Source organism: Lactuca serriola, chromosome 9 (genome assembly GCF_051521515.1).
Source record: "Lactuca serriola cultivar US96UC23 chromosome 9, Lser_US96UC23_V15, whole genome shotgun sequence".
NCBI classification, from domain to species: domain Eukaryota; kingdom Viridiplantae; phylum Streptophyta; class Magnoliopsida; order Asterales; family Asteraceae; genus Lactuca; species Lactuca serriola.
This window is the reverse complement of record NC_136416.1, coordinates 193485949-193500487: the sequence shown is the minus strand read 5'-3', so window position 1 is coordinate 193500487 and position 14539 is coordinate 193485949. Positions and strand designations below refer to the sequence as shown.

General features: G+C 32.5%; 1 long non-coding RNA gene across 7 annotated transcripts; it reads right to left on the bottom strand.

The window, feature by feature from the left end:
* Positions 1–1827: 1827 nt before the first annotated feature.
* LOC145073120 (uncharacterized) lies at positions 1828–11080 on the bottom strand. 7 transcript variants are annotated; one of them, XR_013691244.1, is made up of 10 exons: positions 10899–11074; positions 10376–10825; positions 10097–10165; positions 9932–9995; positions 8919–9016; positions 8239–8389; positions 6680–6856; positions 3172–3370; positions 2927–3083; positions 1828–2382 (listed from the first exon to the last, which is right to left on the bottom strand). It is a non-coding gene; the product is annotated as an uncharacterized LOC145073120 (long non-coding RNA). The 7 variants fall into 7 exon arrangements; XR_013691245.1 differs by having other exon boundaries at positions 8919–9009; positions 10097–10825; positions 10899–11077; XR_013691243.1 differs by having other exon boundaries at positions 10097–10825; positions 10899–11076.
* Positions 11081–14539: the final 3459 nt, after the last annotated feature.

The following is a 14539-nucleotide window of genomic DNA, read 5'->3' as shown; positions in this document are numbered from 1 at the left end:
TCCTAAAAAATCACATCGATTGAGAGATTTGCATAAATTTTGAGATAAAACTGTTTTGGGCTAATTGTATACAAGGATACAACCCAACATCCTAAATAGCCAAGCAGATAAAACTCTTCATAATTGGTTAGGTCAATTACTTCATATATCGAGATGAATATTGTTTAACGAGATGGAAGTAAAAACTCCATATGGAGAATCCTAGGCCAAATTCAGTTGCATAAACACTTTACCCCCACTACTCCACTGAGACAGGAACCAATTTAGGATAGAGTTGGGAAGAACACAGTGATCTTGGAAACATAATCTGCCGGAAAAAAACTTGTCAAGATCCAACACGAAGAATGATTATCCGAAAAAAATGAGTTGAAATTGAATGAAGGAGGAGTTTGAAGAAAAACACAATGATGGATAAGGAAGGAAACCAGTATCGAAGAAGAGGGAAGAGAAGCAAATTTTGGGAAGTTGATTTGGATGGAACAAATATGTGACTCGTAACAAGAAAAAAAACACATTTAATTGATTTTTTCCCAATAACGACGTAGTTTTGGGAGTTCCACACCTAAACATACATACCCAACAACCACGTATTCCCTAACCCATATATATATATATATATATATATATATATATATATATATATATATATATATATATATATATATATATATATTCACTATTAGCAATAGGATAAATTAGAAAATTGATATTCAAATGAAAAGTGATAAGTTTGTTTAATAAGTCATCCATTTCATGATTTTTTTTGTATGAGTCAATCTATTTCATCATTTTTATATATGTCTAATAATTTTATCAAAGTGATAATTTATTTTTGATGAATAAAAAAGTTTAAAAAGATTTTCTGAATAAAATATATTTTAAATGAGATTTATTATTAATTAAAAAGTAATACCATCTAATAAATATATTTTAAAAAGAGTCTAGGACATTGTTTATTAAAGGTTGGTTTGTTTCCCATACAACCTATTTTTAGTTGTATTTTTACATGTGACTAATTGTATGTTGTGTTATAAAGTTCAAAGTAAAGGAATATAAAAATTGTTAATTTTTGACACAGAGCAATAGACTTACAAATACAACTCCAATATTGTTTATTAAAATCTGTATAGAAATTATAACATCTTTTAATTTGTAGTTGTATTGATTATGTATATTTATTCATCATTTTAATTTGTAATTTATTTTATCTAATTTTAAGTTAAACAATGCTATTTTCATGATTGATTGTCTTTGTGTTTTTTAGTCAATTAAATTTTATATTTTATGATATAACGTTATCATTTTATTGTTACTCTAAACTTAAAGAACATTGATCATATTTTCAAACTATTTTACATATTAATTTAAAATAAAAAGTGATAGAGTTATGGACAAAACTTCAAATTTCATATATAAATAACGTTTTATACATATATGATTATTAATTACGGTTTTAAAGTTTTTATGTTATTTTAACTTGGCACCCTAGTATCATACGAGCTATAACCTATCATGGTTATATTGTGTGCAAAATGACTTTCATTTTCTTGTTATCAATCATTTTTTTCGGAATTAAACAAAAATAAAAATTGATTTTTTAATGAAAAAGCAAAATGCATTGCCTAAATCATTAAAAGTTTGTATAGTTGGAATTATCATACTTGATATTAACTAGATAAGGAAACCCCGCTTCGTGGGGGTTGGATTCGCCACTAAAGTAAAAAAAAAAACCGACAGGATGCTCAGTATATTGTTGGTGATTTGATGACCATTGTTGATATTGGTATCAAAATGTAAGTATGTTGCTATTATGGGTGACAAATATAGTTAAAAAAAAATTGAATTTTAATCAATTGTATAAGAACTAAAAGTCTAATCCTAAGTTACAAAAGCAATAATACAATCGGTGATCCTTAAACGACCAATTTACCTCTATTTTCCTTCCTGCCATCATCACCTCCCATCCTAGTTACAAAAAACCCTTCCTATCATCAAATGACTAATTTACCCCTATTTCCCTTCCTGCCATCATCACTTCTCCTCCTAGTTATTGAAATGACCAAGTTCTCTCTCTGCAACTCCATGTTAAAGTAAGACAACCATCTGCCCATAGTACCTGTCAAAAAAACTTATACACCTTATCAAAGAAAAAAAAAACTAAAGTACGTTGCCAATATCAATAAACCAAAATACGTTAATTTGATCCGCCTTTGTACAATGGTTTTCGCTTCTCAGAAAATGCATTCAACCCTTCTAACCTATCATCCGTGACCAATATCTCTTCATAGCATTCGTCTTCCAATTCCAAATCAGACCTGATCTCCATTTCTGAACCATGGCTAATCACTCTTTTAGCCATCCGTATAGCCACAGGACCTAAAACTGTAGTTGGATTTTATGAAGAATTGGAGTTTATTAATGTAATAAAAGTGTGCATGGCCAATATAATCCTAAAAACTACTTTCTCAACTGAAATTAAAAAAGCTTAAGCTATCATTTAACCAATTTTAAATAACCAAATTTAAAACTACAAAGTTTTAGAGTAAAATTACTTAAATACAACTATTAATTCCTTATATAAGAACTCTACAAATAAAAATCAATCTTATTTCTTTTATCTGAATATATTTGCTGAAAAATATTTCAATATCTCTCAAATGTACAACTGATGAGAGATTGACTCATAGTCTCATTGCAAATTGTTGTAATGTTGGAACGTTAAATTCTTAGACATAAGGGTAAAATGGTCATCCACTCAACTTTGGAAATTTTGAAAAAGAAAAAGACTTTATTCATGTATGTGAAAACATTTATGTTGTTGATAAAAAGTAAAATATATTGCTCATTTGGTAGCAATAGTAAAGCATGTTGGTATTCTCCAACAAAAAATTAAAATTAAATATAATATAAAGTCACATTAACTTACCATAGGCTCCCTCTCTGGCGTGTGAATGAAACATTCCATGCCCTGGCATAAATAGATGCAGTTAACCTCGAGGGACGCAATATCGCCACATGTGATCCTGGCTGACACCCCACGAAATCATCATCACAGAAACAAAAATGGCGTTTTTGCTCCTCCTCTTCCTTAAGCAAACAGTTTTGCATGATTTTTTTTGGAATGATTAAGATGCTAAAAATCAAATTATTAATGGAAATTAGTGCACTTACCGGGATCCTGGAATATACAACGATTGTAAACCCTTCATAACTAACTATGTTTGTTCTTTTTGAAGTTCAAATATCTTTCTTCCTTCTTCATAGCTACTACCAAATGTTGTACATCCACTGCACATGATCTTTCTTTTGTTAATACTTCCCATTTGTTGATCATATCACTGCAACTAATGTAAAAGGCCGGTACCATATGCTACAAAAAGGAGCATTAATGGAATCAGTGGTTTATTAATTTTAGTTACATATTGACACTTTTGCTCTGGTAATCCATAAAGAAGATTGTCACGCCCCCAAACCGGAACGGCGGAAACGTTCGGGGGCGGATGACTTCATGTGGTAACGTAACAAATGAATACATAGTAAAGAAAGCAATACCACCATCATATATATATATATATATATATATATATATAATTGAAAGTTTACATTGTTAAAAGGTACATGTTCAAAACCAATTACAATATGATGCCAAAATATGAATTTAAACTGACGCCGCAACGTCCATTCTTCAAAAGCTGTTTGTTACCTGTAATTACTGAATCCCTGGGACATACAAGTAGTTTTGAAAGAGTAGATCAACATTTAAGCTGGTGAGTTTCATAAGTATTAAATGACGATGTTTGTATGAAATGAAATGTTTTGTTCTTGTTTGTTTGTTCCTAGAAAATCCTATATTTTCTACTAGCATAAATGTAGCCTTCTTTCAAGACCAATGTTTGTTTCTAGAAAATGTATGTACGTATAAAATTTCCAATACGTCTGAAAAACCCCGTAAATCAATGTGTTTTTAATACTCCATGTGAGTTTTATAACCATGCTATTGACTAGAAATGCCTATACACAACGTTCTTCAGGCGTTGGAATGTTCTGACGTTTGTCACCCCAAATGGTGGACTGTAGCAAACAGTCAGGGCGCGGGTTGTCAAGCCCGTATAGATCTATACACAAACACCATGCTCCCCCTCAAAGGGATTCTGGTATATAATACAGGACTTGAAATGCGTACTTGAACGTACGTGAAGTTGATGTCTCACAAAACTTAGTATAAAACAGATTTACATGTGAAAATGTTCGTTTAAATGATCATCCCCTAAGACTGGGATAGCTATGAAAAACGACGTGAAATCTTTAGATATGCATTTGACAATATTTTACCCTTTGCTCAACAGGATACAAATGGAGTAGAGTTTCGTAAACTATATATGTATACTTTTGATGTAGAAGACAAGTTTGTAAACAAAACATATATATGTATATTTTCGATGTAGAAGACAAGTTTGTAAACAAAACATATATATGTATATTTTCGATGTAGAAGACAAGTTTGTAAACAAAACATATATATGTATATGGTTATATATATATATATATATATATATATATATATATATATATATATATATATATATATATATATATGTATAAATTTTAAAAGATAATTTGGTATGTTTCGTAATTATTGTTCATATTCTTACATTTTTATTAGAAATTTTGCATGAAATAATCCTTAAGTTTGATACTAAAGACCTTTTTGTACTTATCACTTTTGTAAAAATGGTAATTAAACATATTTAAATGGTTGTGTTTTAACTTCCTCAATGTATAAACATTGCTCAAAAATGTTAGAAGGTGTTAATAAATCTATAAACCACTTTTGACAGTTTCACCCTTTACTGTCCCTATTTTTAGAAAACTCATAGAAAAATCATCGTAAGTCAAAAACTGAATCCGTCACCTCTGAGAGTTTATAAAATGAGTCTACTTTGTTCTTAATTTTTATTATGATTTTTAGTGGTCTCAAAATAGTGTGAAAATGAACATCTTCACAGACTGGTCCGAAATCACTTCTGAAATGACAGACAGTTTTATAAAAATCGCCATAAATTGTAGAAAAATCGTATGAATGCGTGCAAGTAGTCCTTAGAAAGGTATAAACTTGAACTATTTGCATATTGTACAGTTTTGAAAGATATTAAGTTTAAGATGGTCAAAACAGTCCGTGAACAGGACTCAACTTTTTTGTAGAAAGCTGTCATTTAAATTTAAGTTATGTTTAGTGTTCTAACTTGTATTCCCCCCCCCCCCCCCCCCCCTTAAAACTTGAAGAAAACATGAAAATGTAGGGGTATGAACTCACCTTATGTGAATACTTGAAGAATGGAAGGTTGAAGATGAACTTTTGGTTGTTGGTTTGATGCTCCAAAACAGCCACTCTTTTGGCTATGTTGCTGTCACGAAAATTTCACAGCAAAAGAGCAAGAAAAATGGTAGTTTACTCACTGTTTTGAATCAATAATTTTGAGTATCATAACAAGTAACTTCCAGGGGTATTTGGTGGTAAAAATATCAAGCAAAAGGAAGGTGTATATGGGTGAAATGGTGGCTGAAACACAAAAGGGACAGCAGCCCTTTAGTTCATGGTTTTGATGGCTTTGGAAGGAAGTTCTTGTGCTTGAAAATGAGATGAAGGTTGAGAGTATTTCCCTGGAGTATTGGCTGGTCAAATGAGGGTAAAATGAAGAAGAAATTTCGTGGATATGAAGGAGGAAAGAGTGGAAGAGGATAAGGGGACAAAACCTAGACTAGCTTGTGATGGGATGTGAGTTTAAGTGATGTGATCTTGTCTAGCCACTTGTTTGGGTGGTTGCTTAGAGATAGGGTTAGTTAACTAACTAACTAACTACTAGTTATTTAGTTAGTTAGGAGTTCTAGTTAAGGAGAGGGAATGTATTAATCTCGAAAACTAGAAGACGGATTAAGAAGCATTCTTAGTAAAATGTCTTAAGTGATTAAGCACTTATTAGTTAAGTTGGCACTTATCTCCACCAATTCTCTTATCTTAATTGATTTATACGTCATAAAACTTACATGAAATCACTTTAAGTCATGACCCATAACTAGTCATTCACTAGATAATAATACATATATACAAATACATACATGTATACTTAGTATAAAATAACAATGTAGTTTTTGTGTATTTGAACTTTAATGTTTATGTTTTATTCTTTTTATTCAAAAACAATTAAATACATTCTAATTATACCTTATAATAAATCATTTTATATTTTAATTTATTTAAATATAAAATTTATTGACCAATGTATGATTTCGTGACATTTAACCGGTTAACCATATCGTTAAACTCGTTTTGTCACTTTGGTTCGTATATTTGTCAAATTTAGATCCTCCACAACTATTAAGCACACGTTTTACATAGAACCTAACTTAATTATCAACTAGATACATGTTGATACAAAAATTAAGTTTATTGCGTTCAAATGATGTTATATGCTAATTTTCACAAACCGGTGATGGTTCGTAGTCATACATCATAACGAAATTATCATTAGTTACTTGTTTTATATTTCACAAGAACTTATTTAAATAAAAGAGGTTAAATTCCTTCAACCATTCTTGATAAAATACTCATATTGCTTAATAATCAAAACATAGCATCGTCCGATCGTTCCTATTTTTACCAATTGTTACAAAGATGAACCTTAAGCTTTTCCACATGGAATGCATGATTCATAATCTTTCTATGTTTTGCCCATTGATCTGCTTCAACATCTGCTAGCCCACTTAGTAGCAACTTTGCCAACGAATTTCCTCCATCTAGTTTTTGAAATTGAGAATAATTTGCCAAAATCAGTCGTATTAGTGTAGGTTCTGTTACCTGCACAAAAGGTCATGGGCCCATCTATGTATATAAATTCTTTCCTTTACCTTTACCTGAATACAAATATCCAAAGGAAATAATACAGATGGTTTGAAAGATCAGATTACGCATTCTTGAACAAAACTAATATAGATCTTAGCCTTTATATTCGGGATCTTACTGTTTGAGTTTCAGGTCAAACGAACAGCCTTTTTAACTATGCCTATATGATGCTTCTCACTTTGCATATAATATGTGTAATCTAAACTCATATGGAAAATTTAAATGCAAAGGTACCACATAAAATCTATAGTTATACTGATTGTACTTTGGTCTTTGAAATAACATCATGTATGTGACACATAGATGTGATCAGCATATAAAATTTGGAAAGACATGCTAATGGATTTCATTGGTCAAGATTTACTATTCTGCAAACTAATTATAAAATCTGAACATTTTTAAAACTTCTATAAACATGAATGGAATTTTTGACAAAAAAAAAATTTCAGTTAAAAACTTTTGTAAAAAAATTTCTTTGAAAAACTCAACAAATAAGATCTACTATCACTGCTCATGTGTATACATTACATACCATACGTCTTAGCAGAGTTATAAAGATATGGCATGACACGTGGGACGATGTCGTTGGTGAGATTTATGGGATTCAATTTGGCATCATCAGTCATTTGCACAACCAAAGGGCATTCAGTTCAACCCAAAACCTAATTTAGTTAAAAATTGAGAAGAAAATCTAAAAAGGATAAATTTGCTTAATGTATAAGAAACAATAGCACAACAATGTATATAGAGGCAAAACTCAGGAAGTAGATATAAAATTTATTAGATATTAGTGTAGAGACCGGAATGTACTTTTTTATAGATTTGTTGTTACTTTTGTTTATTACTCCCATCACAACAACACATCTAATAAGATTAAATTTATGAAAAGGGCAATATGAGAATTTTGCTGCCTAATTGTTAAGATCTGAAACTTCTTGCAAAAATATCGTTTCAATCTCAAGTATTGAGATTCCATTCCGTGACAATTCAAGAAAATTCCCAAAAATTCATCAAAAAGAGTAATTAAAACAAATATCCAAAAATCATGCATAAACTATGAATAATATCATAAAAAAACACAAAATATATCGAATTTTGGGATCATAGAGTCCAACGTGATTCAAAAGAGGAAGCATCAAACAATGTCATAAAAAAACACAAAAAAAAAATCTAATTTTTAAGGAGATTAACCTCAACTGATGAGAAAAACTGAATGAATAAGTCGTAAAAACAAATACCAAACAAAATTGCTGCATAGATTATTAATAATATCATTCAAAAACACAAAAAAGATTTGATTATTATAGAGACGAAACATCCAACAAAACCTCACTAACCATATCTTCCCCACCATTAGCAGTTGCAAAATGTTCTGCATCTTTTTTTTATCATCATTTGAGAAATCCCTTTCTTCAACCCTTGAATGAGCAGCGATAAAAACAGATTTATGAGGATTTTCCATTCCACTCCTTGATAGAGCAAGCCATACTGAAATTGAAGCAAAAAAGAAATTAAATCAAAAAAGAAATTCATTTAAGTTGTGTTGAGATTGATGTTGTTGTTCTTCATTAAAAGAAATTATCTACAAACACCAAAAGAACAAAATTACAAAAATACCCTTGTTATAGTTACAAAAACTCTAAGGACTAATTGACCCAAATGAAAAGAGGCCGGTCACCGGTCTATCCTCAAGTTTTATCAGAAGCCAATAAGAAAAACCTAATCTTCAACTGAAAAATGATGAACATGAAAGAAAACATGATTTTAATCATCAGAATCATAAGCCTGGACATTTCTTATTACACAGGCTTTAAAAGTAGCAAAAACTTCATTATTTTACATGACTATCACTAAAAAAAATCACTCAGAAACATGAAAAGACATGAACCCACCAAAACTGAAGTACAAAATCAACAATTTAATCATGAAAAATGGCATTTAGCCCAATATACATTTGAAATTAGAGTCTAATAGCTTACACCTATATTAGTCATTACAATGGAAAATAAAAACAAACCTCAGTATGCTCAAGTTCTTCCAACTGTTATGGACATAGTGATCAATTGGTTCTACCTCATCATTTATGTTATTATGAGCTTTCTTCTCGCCTACAACCTAAGAAATTTAATAATAAATGTTTGAATATAATTTTACCTAAATGATCAAGTCTTGTTTTTCAGTAATATAAGTCCCAATTACTTAGTTGATTTATAATTTAGCACATACAACAAAATAACATAAAAAGAGACGAAGGTGGGAAGAAAGCCTTATAATTTAATGACCATTCCATCAATTTCTCTTAAAACCAACATCTACATGATAAAACAGTGCAAGATTGTGTTTATAATGACACAAACAGGTGATGCAATTATGAAATCATGATGTATTCTTAAAACTTTCTTTCTACTTACAAAAACAAAAACATAAAAAAAGAAAAAAAAATAGAATTATCTACATTAGGAAACAAATGGTTAGGATTGTTACCTTACCAACTATGTTTTTTCCTATCTTGATCCTTATGGTCCAATAGTAATAATATAATATTAATACCCATATTTGTCCACAAAATAGGAGAGACATGTTAAAGAAAATTATCTTTTTCGAGCCATCTTTCCCAATTCTGATGATATTAGTTGCAATTCTAGTAACATATTTATTTTTATCAAATAAAACCTGTATAAATATGAAGCTTGTTATGCAACAAAAAGTGAATGAGAGTTTGTAAGAACCTGCATAAGAATCACATTTGCAACATCAAAAACCAAAACAAAACACAAACATATACACATACACTTGGTTTATATTTTTGTGATTAATAAATATTTTTGTCAAGATAAAAAAATCATGAAAATTAAATGGTTAATTTATCTCTTACAGTAGGCACAAGAAAAAATCCCAGAAGAAAGATGGGAGTGTCTTATCATCACGTATTATTGATTTAGCGCCTGTTAGAGAGCTCGCCTATGAACAAACAAACTTGGGGAAATAATCTAATCTAATATACCTAATTAAAAATGGTAAGAAACTCACGTAATCAGTAGGAGTCGTTGTTTTCTTTCCTTTCATCCTCATCGGGTCTGTATCCAGCATCGTACTGCACAGTAAAGAGGGCAGGTCAATAACCAATTAAGTGATTAACCCAAAAATTGAAATCGACAAAGCATGGAATTATAAAATTTGAGTGCTCAACCCTACCTGAATCCCGAAACGTTCAATTTGTGAAGTTTGGATTGATAAGGGAGACGTTTGGAACCTAAAATCGATCTATGAATGTAAAAGAAACATAAACTGATTTCAGACCCATCGATTAAAAATTTAGGACCAAATTAATTCAGACAATGAAAGCGTAATCACATGGAGAAATTTATTAACCCTAATAGTAAAATGGAACGAAACATGGATTATTAGACTGTAAGATTTGAAGCACAAGTTCGGAAGTGGGGATTTTGGACTTTAATCAATCCAAAATTAAACCTGATGTGATGATGGTCGTGGGTTGCGAAGCGACACTGGTGGATTTTGAAGCAACACTTATATGTGTGTCTGAGTGTTTCAGTTGTCGTCTAAGTGAAGGAGCCACCCGACTCTCCGCCTTGCTCACCTACCTGTCGCTTCTGCATCTGTCGCACAAGAAACACACGTAAGCGATGGCGGAGTGATACATCGCATCGTCAAACGACTCCGTTTGTCGGTCTTCCTCTGAACCTAAGTCGATGTTTGTACAGAAAAGCGAAGTAATTGGAGGTGGGAATGGGTTCGTCTGATGTTGAAGATCGATGAATCGGTTGGGGTAAAATCAAAGAGGCAAAAATCAGACCTCACACCGGAGATTAAGAAGGGATAAAATAAAGAAGCAGAAGGTAGAGGATGCTGGAGCTAAAGGCGGTGACACCACCGAACCCGACAACCACGTCAATCGTGAACCTGCACCATCAATTTAGAGTAGAAACATCAACATGCATCTAGGGCTCATGAAAAGATAGTGGAAAATTCTCACCTGCAATTAGAAGAGGAAACGGAGAAGGAAGAAAAGGAACGTAACGCTAGATCGAAACAGAGCAAGAAAAGCAAATTCGTCGAAATAAAGATTGAAAAAAATGTCAGCAATCGAAAAGTGATTGGGTGGAAAAGCGGTGAAGAGAATAGGTGAAAAACACGTAGCATCAAAAATCGTTCAAATGACATAAACTGCCCAGAACACAAAATCGGGAAACAAATGCCAAAAGAAACCATGCCCCCATAAAAGAAGGACTATTTCTGCCAACCCCTTAGCTACTTTACTGTAGCTAAGGGTGGATAACTTATATATATATATATATATATATATATATATATATATATATATATATATATATATATATATATATATATATATATATATATATATATATATATATGTGTGTGTGTGCGCGTGTGTGTGTGACATCCCCAAAATCACGGCCAGAAAAGACCGATTTTGTTTATGTTTTGTTTAAAAATCAGAGTAACATTTTAAATAAAAGTGTTGCGGAATTTGTCCCAAAACAAAATATGATAAAGATTTATCAAAAGCATTTCCATAGAAATGTATTTCATTAAAAGACTTGGGATGTCATGTTCGTACAGATCAAAAGCATAAACAGTACAATATAAGCCTTACTACATTATTTCATATCTGCAGGCCTATATCTGTAATCCCTCGTCCAAACATCATATCTATGCTCAAGCGACACTACCTGTAATACATAAAACTGAGTGGGTCAGGCTTGGGAGCCTGGTGAGCATATAGGCTTTTCAACCCACAATAAATAAGTTTATTAATTTCATCAATCAACAATAACCCGATTACCCGTTCCCGTTATCCTCACTTTACGTCCCTAAACACCTATCATAAGGGACCTAGCCTAAGGATCATTATCGGGACGGACACTACTGCTAAGGGGATTCCTCAGCAATAAATGTCCTAAAGGAAACCATGTGGGGGATGGAGTACACCGGTGAACACATCGTTCACAAACACCTACAGGTTGCGAGCCTGCTAGTGTTCCACTGGACTGTCTAGAAGAGTCCGTGGTCGTCATCCATACTCCGCTAGATGACAGAATCAACAACATCAACATCGAGGCCTCTCATCATTTTATCACACATCACCTATTACATCTACCCATGTTTTACCCAAACATTTTCGTAGATATAAAATACATATACAGTTTAAATCATTGAAAACATGTAGAACAATGTTCATCCAGCATAGATAGCAAGTATTCAGATAATATGCACACATAGCACGTAATTTATATAAAATACTTCATATCTATGTGTAAGCTGAAAGTAACTATGCACCCACTTGTTAAAGTGATGATTCCAAAATCAGACAGCGCTTGATTCTAACGATTTTATTTTCCTTCGACGAAACCTAGCATTATTATCGCTAAATTTTAGTCTAATATTTACCGTGACCAACTATTAGTCTTAGTATTATTATTATTATATAAACGTTAAACAATATTTTCCAACCACTATGTACAGACAGGGGCCAGACATAAAACACCGGAGGGCAGGACCATTTTGGCATATAGCACTTCTGAAATCCAACAACCCTATGCGGCCCTTTAAACCAGATTCCCCGTACCGCGAGTAGTAAAAAAAAATATTATAACGACACTTATATAAGTTATAATAATAGCTCAAATATTTATTATAAGTTCATAATAACAATACTAATTTTAAATATAAGCTATATTAAAATAAGGTAAGCATAACTTACTTACAAGGGGGTTTTAGCTAGGAGTCGGGCTCTGTAGAGGCAAAACTTCGTCGCTGAATCTTTCTAAGAAAGATTTGTGCAGCGCTTCAGCGCTCACCTTACTATACTAAACTACCATTAAAAAGAAGTCGAATCACGAGGGACCGAAATGCTCGGGGGATAAGGAGAGAAAGACTCTCGAATCAAGAGAATGGTGCAAGAAATATGAGAGCCCAAGGCTCTTATTTATACTAATTGAATTTTCAAAAACTACCCTCCATAATTACTTAGTGACCTTTTAGTTATATAAACAACTAAACACCCCTCTATAATACTATTTTAAATGGATTTAATGATATTTGTACTAAACTAATGTCGAAAGAACTCAACATTAGTCTTATAATGACCGCATCGTCGATACCTTTCTAATGATATATACATATGTATATATATGTGTACGTATACATGATTTATACTTTATTTTAATACGTAAATATGCTATTATAATTTGTAACTCGTTCATACGAACTCCGTTTTTAACATTATTTATATCCACGCGTAGGTGGAGACGTACTCTACAACTTTTGTTTAGACTCCGTCGGGAATGATACCGGGGCTTCGGGGTACTTCTAGCACGCAAATCAAGGTAAAACAGGAGAGAGAAGAGAGAAAATAGCAACCCTAAACGTCTGGCCCTTCAAATCTATTTATAGGGCAAATTTGGCCCTTGCCACGTCGTGGCAACCTTTTTCCACGTCGTGGGCTTGGTCGTCACTGCATGCGTCATCCCAAGTTGCATCTGGGGGCCTCCCGGAGGTGTCAGGAGACTTGCCACGTCGTGGCACTGCTTGCCACGTCGTGGTCTCTGACAGTTTTGGGGTTTCGCGCCCCGAACTTCAAAAATTCATAACTTTCGCATACGAACTCCGTTTTCGACGTTCTTTATATCGACGCGAAGGTGAGATTATGCTCTACAACTCTCGTTTAGACTCCATTGGATAATTTTGACTTTATTTTTAATATATTATAAGTATATTACTTATATATTATCTTTAGTAGGCCGGGACAGGAAAACTCCGTTATAAACTCATAACTCCTTCATCTGAACTCCGTTTTCGTCTGTCTTTTTATCGTTGGAATACTATCGAAGAAATCTTCGACTCTCGTTTAGATCACTAAGGATAGATATCTATCTACCTTAAATTCACTATTTACGTCGCGTTGGGTCGCGCTAGGTCGTGCCGGTTCTGTCGTGAAACTTAGACAGGTCATAACTTCTTCGTTATAACTTGGATTTCGGCGTTCTTTATATGCACGGAAACCTTGTGACATATACTAAAACTTGGTTAAGATTAATCCTTATAAATAATCTTCCATCAAAAAGTCATTTTTGATGCTTATCGTCTCTAAATTGACTAGCCCTAATCTACGGGCGTTACAATTATCTCCCCGTTAGGATGATTACGTCCCGGAATCATCAACGAAACAAGATTCGTATACTGACTCCATACGCTATCTCTCCATCCTAAGTAATAACCGTAACTTCTATGTTTTCCTCGAAAGAGTATTTAACTCTATGGTTTTCTTGACCGCAGACGATGCCCAATCTTGCATCTTCTTATCGTACTATGCTGTACTTTCAATCATAATTTCCAAGTTACAAAATAAGTCCTTATTGTGGACTCCTTCTTCTTCTCAGGATAAATACTTTCATTTATCTATTGTAACAAATCGATGGGTCGTGTTCTAATGACCTCTCATCGTATGATGCAACGCTTAGACTCAAGTCTCTTAGAGTCAAATTCCAGAATGGAATATACCTTCTTTCATATTCTAACGTGATATAATCACATTTTTACATGTAGCATTTCTAGCTACAAGCTTCCTTAACAATGAGCGCGATGCTATCGATC